We start from the raw sequence: 15,844 nt of genomic DNA, 5'->3' as shown, positions 1-15,844 counted from the left end.
ATTCCTGCTTGATGTTGCTGCCCTGGCACATGCTGACCTGGGCCTTTCTGGTTATGGAGTTCAGTGGGGCACAAATCAAGAAAAAAGCTGGGTTTCCATGTTGGAGTTGAGTGGGTTGAAGAGCTGCAGGGGAGATAGCAAGAGCCCAAGTTCTTCCTGCTTCTCCAAGTCTGTTTGCAGTGTGGTTCCTTGCCAGAGATGCACAGCACCACCACCAGAGCTGGGTAAGTTGTAATGTAAGAGGCAAAGTGCCAGTGGTGTGTTTTGAACCTCAGCCAATGTTGTATTTCAGAGGAAGCTTGAATGAAATTTACTGCCATTTCCTTCTGCCGTGGCACGTTGAATGCTCCTTTTTTATTCTTGAGGGTTTAATTTTAGTGAAGTGCTGTTTGTCTGACTTCTTCTGATCCCTCTGCTTCAATGTTATGAAGTTCTAGTTTTTAGAGCACTGTGTTTTATTGGAGGCTTGGATGCTGAAGGTGCCCAGATAATCATACTGCTCCAGCTGGGCAGCTGATAGGGAAACCACAACTTCTGAACCACAGTGGGTGATTGTATGTTATGTGTCTGCTTACATCTGTCCCACGGGGGAAGTTACCAGAGTTAGTATCTTTTATAAAGCATTTTTCCAAGGGAAGCTCTTTTTCTGCTGAAGTTGAAACATTTTGCAGGAAGGTGTCTATTTCAAAGATGAAAAGTTTGGAAAGGAATGTTTGTTTTTACTCCTTTGGTTTTTTCAGTGTTCAGTAAAGTAGCTGCTTGTTTCTAAACAGAAACATCTTGAAATTCATTCTGCAAAACGACTTGAGGTTTGGAGTTTTTGTGAGGTTTGGAGTTTTTGTTCTAATTCCAAGTAGGAGCAACCTTTGAAGCATCAGGATACCCTGTAGGTTTAGAATTCATCCCACACCAGGTAGGATATGACATCTTTTTGTGTAAGTTCCATTTGTAATTGCTTCTGTTCTCACCTCTGGGCCACTTTAGCTCAGCCCTCAGCTGTGAGAATATGTTTGCTGACGTGCCTGTAGGAAAAGGTCATCTGATCTGGGAATTGTGTGGTGTTCCTTATTTATGCAGTTAAGAGTTTTGTTTGCAAAAGAAGAATTCTTATCAAATGCACCACTCAAAGAATTTTGATAGGCTGGTGCCAGGCTAAGTCTCTCAAATGTATCTGATACTGAATGGTTTGATTTGGCTCTTAACAAAAAGGATGAAAGTGGTCGCAGACCTGCTGGGCTGGTAGAGCCTGTGGGGCTGTGGGAATTGGAAATGCTGGTAGAGGGGAGGGAGTTACCTGATTTCCATAGTGTGAGCAGCTCCATCCGAGATGGAACAGCAGGGGCAGGCACTAAATACCCAAGCTTAGAATTTGCTCTTTAAACGGGTGAGTTTGGCCCTTTTCCACACTCATATCTCAGGGATGAGAGCTGTGCGTGGGCAGGGGCTAGTCCTAGCGGGTGTTAATTTGATTCAGGGTGTTTTCCTGGTCTGCACTGCTGTTTTCTCATAGCAGCCCTCCCTGTGGCTATGGAGAGTCCCTCTTTCATGCACACCTTAAAATGGCAGAAATGAAGTGTTGGTGTTCTGGTGGGTGGGGTTGGGAAAGCTGTGCTGGTAGCAGGCAGAGAAAGGGCTGCTGTCCCCAGCCGTGAGTGCAGGGCAACCAGGCCTGCCCTTGGTGCTGCTGGTCCCAAAGAGCAGGACACAGCACCTCTGAGAGCCCAGGTGTTCCCTAGACTTATGTATTTTTACTGCATTCTGATAAACCGATAAAGCTCAGAATTATTTTGATTTAGACAATCCAAAACTTGAAAACAGCTAGACTTACACACTCAATAAAACAAAGCTGTCTCTTCAGCACAGCATGGACAAGGTTCTGAAGAAAGACACACAGAGAAACTCTCCACTAATATAAAACTGATTTGGCCATTTTTATTCTATAAAGGAGGCTGGTTATGAGATTTAAAAAGACTCATATATTATGCTGCCTCATTAATTTTCCATTTGGGCTCAGCTGTCAGAGGATACCATATTAAACTGCTGCCTGGAGTAGTCTTCGGTGGCAGAGAAATGATGTTTGATACCCTTTGCATTTCACACAGCCTGTATAAAAGGTCTTCTTGATTTGCCATCCCTATTATTTTCTCTAAGAGAACCCTACATGGCCTCTCCAAAATAATATCGCCTCTCCACAACTCTGAAGGTCTATTTGTGGTTTCCATGGTGGCAAAATGGCCCATAATATTCTTTGACTACTTCAGTAAATGAAGGACACAACTGGGCCTTTGAAGAATAATAGTTTTTTTTTTCTTTTCCTCAGAAAAGCCATACTTGGGAGCTCAAAAAGGGGTGGGGGAAGGATGAAAAAGATATTAAGGGAAGAGATTTGGCTTGTAACTCAAAAGGCTTTGTGTCAGCAAGTGCAGCAGACATCACTTGTTGAAAAATAGACCTTGAGCCATCTGGTACCAAAACAGAAGTGGGATAGAGCCCTTGTGATGACTGAGATGAAGGAGTTTTTGCTGTAACTCATTTTTACAATAGCTGTGCTGCTTAATTCTGAATTGGGTGACACACGGGGCCCGGCGCTGCAGGTGCGAGTGTGTGGTTACAACATTCTCTTCCAGGAACTGTCAAAACCCTGCTCTGTGCTGGGTGGGAGGGAGGATGGGATTTTCCAGCAGAGCTGGCCTGGGGGAGACGTGGGTGGGAAGGAAGCAGTGAGGCTTTTCTCAGAGTATTTGTAGACTTTGTGGAGAAGCCAGTTTTCCAGTTATAGCGCTGTTAATGATCTGCCCTCACCACAGCCTGTGCTGAGCAGGGTTCGTGCTGTCTGGAGCCACTGCTTGCTTATCTGCTCTTTCCTCCCACTACTGGGGGACTGTCCGAGCTATTTGCCTGCAACCTCTCTAGGGGAGGGAACATCCCTTACTGTGTGATGAACTGTGAGACCCACGTCTCCTGGCTACTTTGCATAAAACCCGTAAGAGATTTGTAAACTGCTTGGTTTTGTGAGAGCTGCTGCCCCAGGAGCATTCACTGCATGCTCTGGAAACTGGTTGCTGAACAAAACCTCATCTTACAGGTGAAGAAACTGAGACAGAAAGCAGCTAACTGAGCTCAATGAAGCACTGCAGGAGCTGGGGAGGACAATGCAAGGCTGCTTGTTCCTTCCCTGGGATACTTTGGGATAATGTGGCTCACTTAGATGAGCTACACTTCAGTTTTCTTTAGTATGGGTTTCCAGCCTGCCCAGTGATGCCATCCATGATGGTGAACTGCTGGCCTAGTCATGCACTGGGTCACAACTGGGCAGTCATTCAGCTGGAAAGCAGGACCAAGGGCAATTAAAATGCCTCAGAGTAATAAGCGTGAGATTCCTGGATTGCAAGGGCAGGCATTTCAGGGTGGTTCAGGTTTGTCTGGGTAGGTAAAATCCCAGCCTCTGAATTATCTAAACACTGAGGGGGTTGCACTGCAGAGCAGGAAAACTCGGGATGTTCCCAGGAGCCTGTCAGTAATTCCCTCTTCTGGAGTTACTGAGCTTTTCTGGTGTTGTTTCTGGCTTCTTGGGTATACTTTAGTGCTTTACCTGCTAGTCTTGGAAGAAAAAGGGGAGTACAAAGATGACTAAACCATGCAATTTAATTCCAGAGTGCCCTGGTGGTTTGCAGATGTCCCTAAAATTACTTTAACAGTTCTTCCCCCCCAAAGTATGCTCGTGCTTCAAGAGAGGACCATGGTCTTGTGCAACTGGCAACTCTATTTACCCTACATTTTGATGTTTTTCTAGTTTGGTTATTTTGGGTTTTTTTGGCCTGAAAATAAATTAACTCTTTAAAATCTCCCCAAAACCACCAAGAAAAACATTTCCATGACTGGCTTCTTGCTTAATACAGGACTCTATTTAAGGCAAGTTAAATAATATAAACAGAGAAATAAATGAGGGCAAGATTAAGCTAAAAACCAGATTAAAACCATATTTACCACCAGCCTTAACAATCTGAGACAAAATCTTGCTTGGTTCCTCTGTTCCTTGCATGTGCCTGCCTTTGGCAGGGATGATTTAAAGTCTCTGCAGCTTCCCCTGTAATGTGAACAAAGCCCTTTGGAGCTCAGTTCTAGTTTCCTCTTAGCATCGTATTTGGCCTCCTTTGGGACTGACCTTTTACTGCCCACAGCCCCACCTTCATCCTGTTAGAGGGCCTGCAGAGAGTTACTAAGTTAAACATCATAAATCCCACTATAAATGATTACACAGAGCTTTTCACTAACAATCTTCTGTGGGGATATCAAGCTTGATAGAAGCATAAATCATTTAAAGAAAATCTGCCTAATGAGAGGTAACCTGGAACTGCTTCCCTGAGCCTGAGTGTACCGAGGGGGAAAGAAATGTAGGCAATTGAACTATTTTAGCTACTGCCTGCTGGGCACAAGGGGTTGCTTTCTGCTGTCACAACTATGCCTTGCTGGACACATGGGACTTGCCCACATTCTCTGACAGTGGCATTTGCTTTCCCTGCAGCCTATGGCACAAGAATGAGGGAAATAAGCTTAGTTTAGTGTTAGTGGTTGTAAAGGAAGTCTAATAATGTGTCTAGACAAAAAGTCCTTTGGAGGCAAATGAGACAGAAAAGGAAACTCAAGCAGGTGGTTTAGAGGTGAGCTGAGCAAAGATGTGCTGTGGTCTGGGAGCTCTGGTTTGTCAAGTTGCAACAGAACTGGGGGGGCTGAGATCAGGGGCCATGATTTCAGGAAACTCGTCTCCTTCTATGAACCAACTTGCTGTGGTGTGAGTTCTCCATCACCTTATGATGGGGTCATTGTTGGGTGTTACTTCTCTTACTGACCTGCAGAGATGATGCCTTGGATCTTACTACTGTCATTAGAACTGAGCTGGGAGGTCAAGGATAGTTCAGTCTTTTCCTTATGCTGTTGAGGATGAAGTAAATATTATTGACTGCTGTTTTCATTCAGAAGTCAAGATTCATTAAGGTGAATCTGAGGTCAATAGAAGCTCTGAAGGGGAGGGGGAGACCAATAAATCATGACATTGAATAGAACAATGTTTGTAATGCAGCTAATTTTGGATATTGAGCGTTTTTTGATCTAGTGGGATTTGGTTTGGGTTTTAATTGTCCTGTGAACCAGATTGGTAGGTTGTACCATTTAAAAAGACTTCTAGTCTTACTCCAGCTCTGTACTCTTAACTACAATGGATTGAATTTCACCAAGGTGTAAAGAAATGGTAGAGGAATTTAATAAGATTGTCAGCTGGTCTAAATAGCTGTTGCTCCACTTGAAGTCAGTGGAGTTATGCCAGATTATACCAGCTGAGAATGTGACAAACATTTTTACTGAGTTACATTTCTAACCTCTTGAATTCCTGAGCTGAAGCCATGTGATAGCTGCAGGGTAGGATTTTCAGAAGCATCCAGCCTTGGCCTAACTCCACCCCCTTCGGCAGTCAAGGGGTGTTTGTTGTGTTACTGCAATGAGTCCCAGAGTCCAACGGGTTGGATTCAATTAGGCTGCTGTAATGCTGAGGGTCTCACCCCCCCTGCAGTGTATCAGCTTCAGTCCACTGCAACCAGCAAGGCTGGGCTGCTTTACAGCTGCCTGAGGACCAGGCCTTGAGCTTACTTGTTGTATTAACAAAAGAATGTGGCAAAATGATAGCAAAAGCCACATTCTTTACCATACCTGTATGTTTCCTTACCTGGATCTGGCAGGTTCTAATTTGGTTTCCTCTGGAATGGCTCCTGAGAAGCAGTGCAGCCTAAAGGAGTAAAGTGATGCCTTCTGGTTGGTTTCCTGGAGGGTCTCAGCACTGCCTTGCCATGTGCCATTGGAGCTGCTGGGCATGCATGGATGGATCTCTGTGCACATGGCAACTGTTTGGCCCTTTGTTTGCTTTTAAGTAGTATTTCAGCTCTACTGCAGATGGTTAATTACCCACTGTTGCTTCGTGTTCATGCAAAGGGAAACTGCAGGCTGCCTTTGTGGCTGAGAGAGCTGCTGTCTCAGACCGTTTCCAGGAGTGCAGCTACTAGTTCAGTTTCTTTTTTTAAATTTTCTTTTATATATATTTTAATATATATTTTGTATATATATTTTATTGGCTTGGGTTTATTTAGGCTTTGGTTGTGTTATTGCCAGTCACTCAAAGCAGGAAAGCAGAAGGGATGGCCACCTAGTTGGCTCTCACTAAGGCATTTGTTGCAGGACTGCCAAGTCAAGCAGGGATTTCAGAGAAGGAAGTTGTTATCTGCACACTTCTTCCTCAAATCTGCTTCCTAGTCTAACATTAGAGAGCATCTAAAAGTAGCTGCCAGGGCAGCTGCAGTGCCGAGAGCAGCATTCCCAGTGGGGCTTCTTCCCAGAGCAGGCTTGAGCCTCGTGATAGGAATTTAGGCCAGAGATAAGGTGCTTGTGTTGACTGATTTGCTACTAATGTTCCAGCTGGCTAAATGGAAACGACTTGCTCACCAGCCTGTGTGTAACCCTTGTCTTCCCTCCTACCTAAAGCATGATGTGGCTTTAACTCTTCCCTCTCCTTGCTCTTATCTTCTGCTGCTTGGAGAGCTGGATGTGCTGAAGCAACTTCGCCTTTCCCTCAGCCATGAGATTTCTATCTGAAAGAGGGTGGCAACTTGCCAGCTCCCTTTTGGGTTCTTGCAGGGTGGAACTGGAAAGGGTGAATTCCAGCTACTTCTGTGGAAAAGGGGAGTGGTTCCTCTACAGTTGGGGAGGGCTGTGGTTGCCTTAAAGCACCATCAGGCTCCAACTAGTTAGTGCAAAACTTAGCGTGTGGCTACAGACAACACATGCTCATTCCTCTGCTTGGGAATTGGTGTGTGTAGCTGGGAATCTCAGCATGCTGATCTGTGAATAAACCCTGAACTGCTCTCAGACTTGATAGTGTTTTGCAAGTTTAAGTGTGTGCTAATTTAAATTTTGTGAGTTGCAGAGTTTCATGTTTGTTTTCTTACTATTTTCCAGTGCTTCAGATTAGGGACTAATATTTGATGAAGTATAACTGCCAAATATTTACTCTTTTTAAAAAATATTGCCTAATTTTGTATAAATGTGAGAAAAAAGGTTCAGCCCTGAGGGGATTAAAGATACTTTGTTTCTCCTTTACTTGCCAAAGCCTCCATTTGGGGGTTGCATCTTCGAGTCAGATCTAGGGCACTGTTTTGGCAAACCTTTCCTTGAAGCATTGTGTTCCTCACTCCAGCAGTTTGGGTCATTTTAGTGTACAACACACCCCAGCATGTTCTGTCACTGCTTGGATCCCTGGGACGTCTGCTGCTGGATGAATGTGTTTGGTTTTGGGCCCTGCTCAGACTCAAAAAGGCTTCAGTGGGTCTAGAAATGGGCCAGGACTCTCCTCCTAGGAAAGAGATAACTGAAAAAGTTGTGACCAAGGGCTGTAAAATCCTGAGTGAAACTGGAAAATTGAATAGGGAATAGCTATGCATTCATTCTTTCAGGGTGTGACTTGAGGGGCATTAAATGAAGCTACTGGATGACAGATTGAAATCAAGAGGACAACCTTCCTGACAAAGTGCACTGCCCAGCTGTGCCTGGTTTGGGACAAGGCATTGCAGATGTTGAATTTTCATGTGGCTCACAAAGCAATTGGATGAATTCAAGGCAGCAATGTCCACTGAAGGCTATTAAATAAAAAAAAGCTTTCATCAGCTGTGGCCACGACGTGGGCTCATTGCACAGGCACATAGTTAACAAGTTCCAGCAAAATGGGCTTTGGGGACTGCACTGCTCACCTCAGCCAACTTCATCAGGTATCTGTCAGACCACTGAGAAGTGTTTCCAGTGTTAACCTACACACCATATCAGCAACCCCACTGCTTCTGCTCCTTTGCTGCCTCCTTAAAGGTCAAAGATAATGATTAAAAATAAATAAATAAACCCAAGGAACCCCCCCCCTGCCTCCCTCTCAGGTCCTTCAGGTTTGAAATAAATCATCTTTCTATTCTGAAGGCACAGATGACTTAAGGTAAATTGCATTTGGAGCCGTTATCCTCACTCTTCTGCTTTATTTATGCTGTCGTGTCTTGTGCTAACACTTTGTGAAATATTTATTTGCTTCTGGTCTCCCACAGCTTAGCTCTGGATTCATGAGGCTCTCGCATTATGTCTCAATTCTGTGCAGCTGCATTATGTCAAGGAAGGAGAAAATGAAGCCTCCAATCTGTGTTTTACATTATAACAATGTACTGCACGTCACGTAGGTAGTGCCTTTCAACAGGTGGACACTTTGTTTGCATGTGTCAAGCCCAGGGGTTGTGTTAGAGCAACAAAATGTATGTGTGGCTACAAAACCTTGTTGTCTGATTGATAGCTCTTCTTTATTTGCTTCCCAAGCCTGCCCTGTGCTTGCTCTGCAGGTCCCAGATAACTTACTTGTAAGAGTTGCACAGGAGGTGTGTGTTGGTGTGTTTGAGGGCAGCTCAACTTAGTGGTTCAAGGGGTGAGTTAATGAACAATTTCAGATTCTTTTTGTAAGAAATGCTGCACATACCTTTCTTCTATTCAAGACTGAAATTGTGGACCTAGAGTCAACCCATTAAGCATCTGAAATGGCTTTCCCAGGCAGGGTGCCAGCTTCCCTTCCCTTGCTCTGGAGGGGAAATGAGCTGTGCCAGTGCTCCCTGCAGCTTCTCTGCTGCTTGCAAGCCAGGGAGGGTAAAATCTCTGTGCTGGGGTTCCCTCCTCTTCCCTCCCTTTATCAGAAACACTGGTGCAAGTGTCTGTCTGAATCTCTGCAAGAAGATCCACTGTTTGCTGTGTTGGGATCAGGATGTTGGCTGATTTAAGGTACTGAGCTGGAGCTCTGACACTTGCTTTAGAAAGCAAAAGTCTGCTAGATATTCTTGTTTCCAACTGCCAGCTAAAACCCAGACTAGCCGTGACTGGGTATCATTTGAGTTGAACTGAGGTTCAGTGAAAAGTACAAAATGTGCAAATAATGCTCAGTCCAGCTATGGATGGACAAGTTTAGTCTAAGAACCACTGCAGGGCTGGCCCCCTCATCTGAGCAGGGTTGCCAAAGGTTTAGCCAGTACTGATTGTGAACTGCCTGCATCTTTAAAAACAGTGTCTGGAAAATGTTTGGGTTGTGGCAGGTGATTGTACCATGAAGGAGATTTTAATGCTGTAAACTCAAACTTGGCACTCTGTCATCTCAGAGCCTAAATCTAGTTTTAGATAAGTGTATTTTTATCTATATACATGCATGTGGGAAAAGAGCTGTGAAGCTGCTGTTGCCACTTCTTTCTGAATTATACCAACAAGCTCCTTCTGGTGTTAGCTTTAGGTGACATTTACTGTGTAAATGACACTGACATTCAAGATGAGATGCTGGCTTTTGAGAGGCTTGCTGATTCCTCCCAGGGTCTCCCAGCAGAAAAGCCTGCAGCAAAGAGCTGCTGTTTTTTGGTGTTTTTTTTCCCCCCCTCCAACAGGTGCTGCTCTGGCCTCCCAGGCCCTTTGCTGGGGAGGAGAGCAAGCAAGCAGGGCATTGTTCTCACTTGATGGCTTTTTCCTTCCTTTCATGTCTCTAGGAAAGCTGGGCACGCATTGATTTAATTGTCGAGTTTTCTGCAACCAGTAACAATGAACTCTGCTCACATGTGCAGCAAAGGACCAAGGATTTGCTGGCCTTATTCACTGAATGCTTCACTACAGATGGGGTGGCTCTGTTTAAAGGGATGGGATAAAGGGATGGCACTTCCAAAAACTGCTGTGCAGTGATTGCATGCTGATCCTCTCAAGGATCAGAGATTTGTGTTAGATGATGCATAGCTTTCTCAGAAGAAATTGGGATTTACTTATTTATTTCGACCAGAGGACAAGATTTAAATGCAGTGATCAGAGCTTTTTGAAGGACAAGTGGGAGTTAGTTGCCTAATACACATTGACTTTTGGGGAGATCTGGCTGCTGAGCCTTTCGGAAATCTCCCCTTAGTCTAGATAATCTCTCTGTAACTTCTTTTTAATTAGCTTGTCTTTCTGGAAGAAGAGACCAAGAAATCATGTTCAAAGATTATTGCTCTATCTAGCAGCTGCTAGATTAGGCCAGTTAGTGGTGCAAAATCTTATTCCAGGTCCTAGTAGCGTGTCTGGTTTGTTTTCCCTGGCTAATTTGTCTGAGGGATGTAAACTGCCCCCAAACTGTTGTTCAAACCCATTTCTAGGGAGTGACACTCTGTGTTTTAGGACCAACTGGTCATTTATCCAGCCAGCCTAGCTTTGAGGCTCTTGGCAGAGCAAAATATTTGAAAAGGAGAGAAATGAGTGACTGGGGGTGCTACAGAAAATGAATGCCAAGAGCATCTGTACACCAAGTAGGAGATAATGGTGCTACCTTCACTGTCCCAGGCTCTCCATCTGCAGGTCATGCCACTGCTTGGCTCCTGCTGCTTGAGATCAAGAAAAAAAAATGTCAGTCCTGCAGGCAGAATTTGAAGATGCAGCATAAAGTTGTGTAGAGAAAATCAGCCTTTCTAATGGGAAGTAAGGCTTCTCCAGTGCAAGTCAGAGTGAGGACGAGGAGATGTTTTTGAAGTTACTTCAATTGTTTTTGCATTGGTAGTAATAAATTCAATGTGGAATTGATTTACTGAAGTGTAAACACGGGAGTTAGGAGCCTGGTGGATTTGAACTCTTGAGTGAAAATTTGTGGTATTGTTTTGAGGAGACAATTCCCTAAAGCAGATGGGGAAAAGAAGTCCCAGGGGCTGGGAGAGGCTGAGAAAGGGGGACTGGCAACCTAGTGGCTGGGAAAAATACTGGATCCCATTCAAATGATTGAGAGCCAAGCAGTTGGGTTTTTCCTTGAGCTAATTTAGAAGTAGCATAGATGTGCATGGGATGCCTCTCTGGGCTCCTCTCACACCTGTTGAGCTCTGCAGTTGTGTAAAATCTGCACAAATGTAATTGCAGCTTTCAACAACACACCAGAATTTTATAACACTGTCTCAGGGTTTTGCATACTGGAGGTTTGAGGTCCAGTTCTCTACTTGCTCATGTGGTTGCCAGCAAAGACATTATGGTCAGTCTGCATGAGACCAAATCCTCCAGTGGCATGTCCTTCAGGCAAGGGGCTTCAGGAGTCACAGTGGTGTCACTAAAGGCAGTGGCTCTGCTCTTGGGGAGCTGGGTTAACCTTGTCCCCCATGTGTGTGGGAAGCATCTCAAGATCCTTAAATGGAAGGCACAGTATGGCTATGACATAGGTCACACACAGTTACTTTTTCATTCTTCAAGTATAATAGTAGTGAAAAGGAAGCTGAGCACTGTCAGTGACCACCCCAAAGGAGACCCTTCAGGTTGAACTGGCTACTGTCAGGCTACTCTGAGGGGAAAAATAAACTCTTCTATATCTTTGCTCTCAGCAAGTCCTTTAAAACATCACCACATCCTAAGCACATGAGCTGGAAAAACAGCTGCTTTCTCTACTCCTTTTCTGCCTGATGAGGTTAATAATAACTTTGAATGCATATGTACAGCATTAGTTTTCATGGTAACATGCATAATTCAAATCCCCCAAAGAACAGTAGAGCTTTGAGGAAGCAAACTTCCTTAATGTACTGGGCAAGGATCCAGCTTTTACCAGCTGTTGAGGGTTGATGTACAATTTTTGGTTAAGTGAATAATTTATCGTGGATATTATCTGTAGTGTATCACATCCGGGCGGCTTGGAGGCCTGTACATATGGCTCTTGAGATGCCACAGCACTGCCATATGCTTCATGGCCCATTACCACTTCAAACTCCCTTAAGATGTTTTCCCCTGTGTTAAGCATATTAGAAGTACTGTGGGACCACTGGCTCAGGGTGAATGCTGGATGGATTTCTCCCTGCCTCTCCCATTTGGAAAAAAAAAAAGGGACTGTTGAGAGTCTGTCCACAGCCTTGTCCTTTTAAATAAACTGTCTTCTGCTACATGATACAGATGGGGGTTATAAATCCTACAGAACACCTGCCCTGAACTCATCCCCAGCTACTCCTTGTAACGTGGTCATGTTGTGTTGTTACAAATCTATTTGCTGTAGTTACAATCTCCTGTCTGCATAAATCACAGGTTCTGTAATCAGGCTGCGAGGCTGCTCTGCCCTTGTATTTGCAGCACAAAAGCAAAACTGAGACATGCTGACAGCCTTTGTGAGAGGTTGTAAAACCTTATCCCAAACTGCAGCTGTAGATGTCCTAACTCTTGGGCAGCAGAAGGAATGCTGAAGTTGAAGAACTTCATAGTTTATGTCGCTGCTATGGTGCAGGAGAGGGAGAAAACATCTGGGTTGTTTGCAAAGTTGATTGCCAATATAGGAAGCAGCTTCACATGATAAAACAGACTGAGTCAAAATTGAGAGTGAGCAGCTGCTTAGCTGTAATTACAGCTGTGTGTCCATCAGAAGGACCACTGAAGCTCCTTCAGCTACAAAATGTGCTATTTTTAAATTCAGTGCCTTTATGTTCAGGAGAAATATCTTTGTTCAGCTGCATCTTGAATTTGTGTGGTGCTACTAGTTGCTGGTCACTAGGTTGTCCATGGCTGATGGGTGTAGCTTGAAATAAAGGACACAAATACCTGCACAAGTTTTTAACTACTGAATATGTCTCAGGAGAAAAGATCCTTCTAGAATGGAACTAGCACTGATGCTGGATGAATTATTTCCAATTCAATGTTATAAGTTTCTCTTCAGTAGAATCCCCTCTCTTTCCACACAGATTGCATATTTTTGATCTGTTTACACAGGGGAACAACTGGTAAGTAATAAAGTTGTGTGCAGCTTTCTTTTGTGAATCTGTTGCAACCAGGTTGCTTTGGTGGTGTGAGATGCTATTTTTTTCCTTCTTTCCTGACTAGATTTGCATTTTATATTTTCAGTCTGGTTGGTGGTTTGTTTTTTTTGTTGCGTGGGGTTTTTTTGTGTGTTGTTGGTTGTTTTTTTTTTCCTTAGTGTCCATATTGGTCTTTAGATCATCACTTCCACATGCTTATTCATCAGCGATCTTGTGGGAAGTGGGGCAGGAAAGGGGTGTTGTGATGGCCAGCAGAAACGTGGTTTCAGGTGACGGGAGTGCATCTGCTGTTTTGCTGAGAGCAGGAACCTTTGTATCCTTCTGGCCATGGGAATCCTCCTCCTTCCACACTCTGCAGAGAGGCAGGCAGTGTGTCTCACCCATGCTGATTATTACTCTCACATCTAAGTTAGGCAGGGGAAAACGTGTAGGGCTGGGATCAGCAAACTCCTACTTGGCTGCAGAAAACAAAAGGGGCCCAGAGGAACTGATCCCAGCTGGAGGAGCTGATAGGTTGCTCTGCTGGTTTTAAGGGCAATTCTCCCTAAAAGAGCTGAGGGCAGGTACATTGCAAGATGAGGAGTTGGGTTAATAGTGCCAGGATTGAAACCTGTGCTTTTCTGAAATCTGGTCATGTCAAAGCTGCTGCCTGGACCTTGTGAAGCTGTGACCTTTCCTGGCTGGGATCAGCTTGGAGGGCTCATCACTCCACGGCCAAGTGCACTTGCTGCTAGCAAGGGAATGTTCATCCAATATGTTGATTAATCAACCTTGAAAAAGGGTCAGATGGATTTACTCAACCATCTAAGTAACCTTCATAGCAAAAGATACAAGCCTCTGTGTGTCTGTGTTAGTGTTAGTTAAAGGGCTGTCTACAGCAACGGGGTTAGTGGTTCACTTTGCTTCCATCAAAGTTTGCTTACATAACAAGACCACCAAAATCACCATCTTATTTGACACCTCTAGCTCTGGGAAATGGAAGGTGACCAATATCAAAGGGAAAAAGTCATCGCATGTTAAGGTACTGTTCTTCTGGTGTTTCTAGGGGGATTGAACCATGCTGAGGATAAGATCAATATTTAAACAAGATGTTCTTGAAGCTGGTGTTCCTTTTAAGAAGATCACACACTGAGCTGAGTGATGAGCAGACCAGTTTCCATCTCATATAAGGGGAATTTGTCATGTGTCTTCTCCCATAAGCATTAGTCCAAATATATTCTTGTGGAGCCATCATATTAAATTAAGATGTAAATGACAGCAAGGTTTTCATTCTTTGTGGCAACTGGAGTAACAGTGAGAGGAAAAGAAACCCGAATGATCGCTTTAACTGAAAGTCCAAGAATGACATCTAGTGGCTTCAAGTGAGAGTTCTGGAATAATCTTGTGTGAGAGTATTTTGAAGCAAAGTATCAGGGTTTTCCTTTGCTTGGGCTTCAAGTCCTAATTTTGAATTCCTCCCACCTTCCTATTTAAACATTTACTGCAAGCTGAATGCTTGTTCTTCAGGTTTGCTTTGCTGCTGCTGGTTCCAGTGATCACAACTTTTTAGTTTCAGTAAAGCTTATATAAGCTCCAAACCACTTTTTACACCATGGCTAAATGAATGCCACCTACACCACAAAGCTAAACTAATACTTGTGTTGTCTTTAGATTCTTTAAGTCAAAATGAAAGTGAAGGCAATGTCTGTGGGATTTCCAGCACTGTTGTATCTGATAAGAGCAGATAAAGTAAGAGACAGAAGAGCTCTTACACAGTGGGAAGAGTGGAAAAATACCTGCAGGGTTCTGCAGGGTCACAACAAGCATGTTCTGACTGTTTGGTCATTTGAAACTTAGAAAGGAGTTTCAGATAAAACATTTTTTTTTAAAGGTATCAGTGCATCATTTTGGGCATGGAGAGTCAACAGTTCAGCAAAAGGTAGAATTTAGAGATTGGATAAAGTAATAATTGGTATTCATGATGGGATCGTCTTGCTTCAGGAGGTCATGGAAGTTTCTGTCTCTTTGATACACCTGATGGTGAGACAACCAACTCACAAACTTGACTGATTCAGACCTGGAAGTATTTTACAAGTGCTGCAGTACTCAAAAAGAGGGGTTTGTAAAAGCACCTCAGGATGGTGATTGAGAGTGTTCTGGTCTTCTCTACATACAATGGAGAATCAAATTACAGTGTGTCTGACCTTTCCACATCTTAAAAGCCCATAGTCCTAGCTCCATCCTCACCCAGGCTCCAAATGCTGCTCAGGGGACTGTAGAAGAAGGACAAATGTAACAGCAGTGAAAATGCACTACTCCCATGCCTGAGCTCTTCACTCGTTACTGGAAAGGAGTTTTCCTACTGATTTCCAAAGGAAAAAATATCAGAGACTTAATAGGGGAGGGTATGGCAAGGGCAGTTCTGTCTCTGAAGATCCAGCCAACTGAGTCTTACAGTCCAGAAGGAGCTGTGTTCTGATCTAGGGTGGTGATGGATGTGATCAGGAAGCTCTACGAGTATCTCCTGTTGGTCCATAGAAGGGATTCTGAGCTTGGTTTCCCAGGTGTGTGGTCCCAAACCAGAGGAGCACTTTGTGTGGTCCCAAATCAGAAGAAGGAGCCTGGGGAGAGGGGGCAGTATGTTGTTATAGCTGCAGATGCCACTAGATGACGGTGCTGTCTCATGGACTGACTCTGCTGTGCTTGAAACTAGGTGTTCTCAGGAGTAATTTGGCTGCACCCACAGTGGACAAGAACAGGCTTTGCTAAATTAAAAGCAATAATCATCACTTTTATCCTACTTCCGTTTCTAGCTTTGTTCCTATTTTCTCCTCTGGAAATGAGAGGCTATTTTCACAGCAAATATTAAACAGAAAGGAACTTGTTTTCAGTTCATGCCTTCTGTTAAATTAGAGTTGTTAAGCCTGTATCACTTCCGAAGAGCAATGAGGCTAACAAAGCTGTGGCACCAGCAATGAGGACATATTTGGATATCTTCACTGAGGTTTTATTATTATTATTATACCAGGTGT

The sequence above is a fragment of the Chaetura pelagica genome, unplaced genomic scaffold, assembly GCF_000747805.2.
Source record: "Chaetura pelagica isolate M959 unplaced genomic scaffold, ChaPel_1.0 scaffold45, whole genome shotgun sequence".
In the NCBI taxonomy this organism is placed as follows: domain Eukaryota; kingdom Metazoa; phylum Chordata; class Aves; order Apodiformes; family Apodidae; genus Chaetura; species Chaetura pelagica.
The sequence above is the reverse complement of the archived record's forward strand: the minus strand, read 5'-3'. Positions refer to the sequence as shown.